Raw genomic sequence first — 4818 nt, 5'->3', positions numbered from 1 at the left:
TTTGCGATTGGAATAACGCTGTGACATTTTGAAAATTATGATAATGCACATTTAGTGTAAGAGCTGTTTGAAAAGGCTGCCTGAAATTTCAGCCACTTTTGGTGGGAGGGAGTTTTGGCCTTCCACGGTGACATCACCACGTGGTAATATTTAATAGACCAATAAGAAAGAGTTCTAAACCTCTCTGCCAATAACAGATCATTTTTGTTTCTTTTTGACAATTTGAATTGAAAAACAATCAGAGTAGGATACTTAATTGTCTGATATTGAGATTAAAAACAGCTGCAATGGATCTTTTTAAAAACCCAGCCTGAACGATGTCCCCACCAACAACGAGGTTACACATATACATAGGGGGAAACCAAGGCTGTAGGTAGTAGTCCGAGGTAACACACATAAGTCTGCATCGCAAATGGCACCCTCACCCCAATATAGTGCACTACTATTTGTCAAAAGTAGCACACTACTACGTAGGAAAAAATGTGCCACTTGGGCTGCACCCATACAACTAGGCCATTGCCGGAGTTGCACTCTTAGTAAACATCTTACAACTACGTAACTACGTCGTCTTACTACACACATCAACAAGCAGACTCATTAACATGTGAACAGGGGCAATAGTGCATGGGTGGTACTGCTCTTTTGTCTGCCGTCTTTTCTACATACACTTTTAAAGGCCATTGTGAAATCTTTACTGGTGCGGGAACCCCAGTCAATGGCTACGACCCAAAGGGCACCTTATTCCCTATATAGTGCACTACTTTCGACCAGGGCACACATAGGGCTCCAGTAATACGTAATCCACTATATAGGGAATAAGGTGCCATTTGGGACACACGAAGTGAGATGAAAAGAAGGCCTGCCAACGAGTCAAGGGCAGTTCACTGACACTGCCAATGCTCTAACTGTGTGTGTGTGTGTGTGTGTGTGTGTGTGTGTGTGTGTGTGTGTGTGTGTGTGTGTGTGTGTGTGTGTGTGTGTGTGTGTGTGTGTGTGTGCGTGCGTGCGTGCGTGTGTGTGCTGGCTGTAACAGACAAGGAGCACTGGAAAGCAAGCTAGAACATGAGGAACATTTTAAGACAATTGTACCATTTTTTTTCGTTGGGAATTTAACTTTTTACGAGTTGATTTTTCAGCCTACATTTTACGGACATAGAAACATGTTGTTGTTTTTTTGCAAATAAGACTAGCTGAACAGTTAGACTGTGATTGTCTGTCATTATACCACCAGACAACCAGCTTCAATGGATCCTCTCAACGGATGAGATTCCCCCAAAACTCACAAAATCCACTTACTGTGTGATGTAAAGGACAACAGCTTCCTTCCTGCAAACTTTTACAACGCCCTCAACGAGGCCATTAACAACTGAGTTTGACGTGAATGTCATGTAATAATACATTCATCTGTTCAAAACAGATGAACAAACAACTCTCCTGTGACAGCCTTTTATTCTTTAAAAAGGGATGGAATACCTCAACCAATCAACACAGTGATTACATCCTCTGGAATGTTTTCCCTCATCAGAATATCAACATTTGATGAAGGATGTCATGATGTCATGTTATCTCATATCTGGATAGGTCATGATGTCATGTTATGTCATATCTGGATTGGTCATGATGTCATGTTATCTCATATCTGGATAGGTCATGATGTCATGTTATCTCATATCTGGATAGGTCATGATGTCATGTTATCTCATATCTGGATAGGTCATGATGTCATGTTATCTCATATCTGGATAGGTCATGATGTCATGTTATCTCATATCTGGATAGGTCATGATGTCATGTTATCTCATATCTGGATTGGTCATGATGTCATGTTATCTCATATCTGGATAGGTCATGATGTCATGTCATCTCATATCTGGATAGGTCATGATGTCATGTTATGTCATATCTGGATAGGTCATGATGTCATGTTATCTCATATCTGGATAGGTCATGATGTCATGTTATCTCATATCTGGATAGGTCATGATGTCATGTTATCTCATATCTGGATAGGTCATGATGTCATGTTATCTCATATCTGGATAGGTCATGATGTCATGTTATCTCATATCTGGATAGGTCATGATGTCATGTTATCTCATATCTGGATAGGTCATGATGTCATGTTATCTCATATCTGGATAGGTCATGATGTCATGTTATCTCATATCTGGATAGGTCATGATGTCATGTTATCTCATATCTGGATAGGTCATGATGTCATGTTATCTCATATCTGGATAGGTCATGATGTCATGTTATCTCATATCTGGATAGGTCATGAGCAGTCTTTTTTTTCTGGTTTATGTTTTTTTCTTCGGTTGGAGTTGATTCAGATCCATGATGCTGATAATGATGCTTGTTCTGTAGGCATTTTCTGAAATCAAATTGATATTACATGATCTACTGTAAGGTGTATTTTGAGCAGTGGGGAATACAGAGAGGTAAAACATCACAATAGTTCAATGCAATTTATTAAATGGAATCATACAAGCAGTTCCTCACCGGAATGAGATGGAAGCTGAGTGTCGAAGGAAGAGCAACACACAGCATATAAACCCATTTAAAAACCTCCCCTATTCTGTACCAGACAGACAGATCTAACGGGACCGAATACAATTTTGCTTCAAGTAGTTTAAAAGACACAAAGTGATACTTTACTTACAAAGTGATACTTTGCTTACAAAGTGATACTTTACTTACAAAGTGATACTTTGCTTACAAAGTGATACTTTACTTACAAAGTGATACTTTGCTTGCTATTTCTATTTTTGTTATTTTTAATTGGAATAGCTACATAAAAAGGGGAATGTTTACTATCAATGAAGAACTTGGTCTACGAGCTGGATGCACTGTGAACTGAGCTTTGAGCATGCTTATCGGCACAACAGCCTCGTCTGTGGTGGTGTCCATCCACTGTGGTGGTAGCCCCTACTGGGGAAGCATGGTGGACATCTGTAGCCCCTACTGGGGCAGCATGGTGGACATCTGTAGCCCCTACTGGGGAAGCATGGTGGAAATCTGTAGCACCTACTGGGGAAGCATGGTGGACATCTGTAGCACCTGATGGGGCAGCATGGTGGACATCTGTAGCCCTGATGGGGCAGCATGGTGGACATCTGTAGCCCTGATGGGGCAGCATGGTGGACATCTGTAGCCCTGATGGGGAAGCATGGGCGACATCTGTAGCCCTGATGGGGAAGCATGGTGGACATCTGTAGCCCTGATGGGGCAGCATGGTGGACATCTGTAGCCCTGATGGGGAAGCATGGGCGACATCTGTAGCCCCTACTGGGGAAGCATGGTGGAAATCTGTAGCACCTACTGGGGAAGCATGGTGGACATCTGTAGCACCTGATGGGGCAGCATGGTGGACATCTGTAGCCCTGATGGGGCAGCATGGTGGACATCTGTAGCCCTGATGGGGCAGCATGGTGGACATCTGTAGCCCTGATGGGGAAGCATGGGCGACATCTGTAGCCCTGATGGGGAAGCATGGTGGACATCTGTAGCCCTGATGGGGCAGCATGGTGAACATCTGTAGCCCCTGATGGGGAAGCATGGTGGACATCTGTAGCCCTGATGGGGCAGCATGGTGGACATTTGTAGCCCTGATGGGGAAGCATGGACGACATCTGTAGCCCTGATGGGGAAGCATGGTGGACATCTGTAGCCCCTGATGGGGAAGCATGGTGGACATCTGTAGCCCCTGATGGGGCAGCATGGTGGACATCTGTAGCCCCTCATGGTGGACATCTGTAGCCCCTGATGGGGAAGCATGGTGGACATCTGTAGCCCCTGATGGGGAAGCATGGTGGACATCTGTAGCCCCTCATGGTGGACATCTGTAGCCCCTGATGGGGAAGCATGGTGGACATCTGTAGCCCCTCATGGTGGACATCTGTAGCCCCTGATGGGGAAGCATGGTGGACATCTGTAGCCCCTCATGGTGGACATCTGTAGCCCCTGCTGGGGAAGCATGGTGGACATCTGTAGCCCTGATGGGGAAGCATGGTGGACATCTGTAGCCCCTGCTGGGGAAGCATGGTGGACATCTGTAGCCCCTACTGGGGAAGCATGGTGGACATCTGTAGCCCCTGCTGGGGAAGCATGGTGGACATCTGTAGCCCCTACTGGGGAAGCATGGTGGACATCTGTAGCCCCTCATGGTGGACATCTGTAGCCCCTGATGGTGGAGCCTTTTCCCACAGTTTTTTTGTGGGATCTTATCTATGTACAGTTGCCTGCGAGTGCTACATTGGCTTCACAGTTAATTTTTCTGCCTTATTGTTTTCTGTGAGTTTCATCAAATGAACATGTGGAACTCTATGCACGTTGCGCCTTGGTCCGACCATCCTTCAAACAACAATTGTGACATTGGGCAGTGAAACGAGGCTACTCAGGTGAGGAAAAAAACCTCACCCAAATGAATAGCCCCGTTGAAAAATATAAATGGACTGTTTGGAAAAAAAGGAAACTAAATATATATATATATAATATATATATATTTTTTTTACGTGAATCACCTTTTTCTTTGGCGCACACCCAAAGGCGTTTTGCGTACCCCTGGGGCTACGTGTACCCCTGGGGCTACGTGTACCCCTGGGGCTACGTGTACCCCTGGGGCTACGTGTACCCCTGGGGCTACGTGTACCCCAGTTTGGGAACACCTGCTCTAAATAGCAAGCGGTTCCGTTTTTCATTCCAATACATGAAATCAAAATTGCACTACTGGGTGAATTAATTAAAATATCAAGTAGGCTACAGCTATTACAACATGGACTGTATTTTAATAGCAATACAATAGTTTTGGTGTTGAAT

This window comes from Oncorhynchus mykiss, chromosome 25 (genome assembly GCF_013265735.2).
Source record: "Oncorhynchus mykiss isolate Arlee chromosome 25, USDA_OmykA_1.1, whole genome shotgun sequence".
NCBI classification, from domain to species: Eukaryota; Metazoa; Chordata; class Actinopteri; order Salmoniformes; family Salmonidae; genus Oncorhynchus; species Oncorhynchus mykiss.
This window is presented reverse-complemented; position numbering follows the sequence as displayed.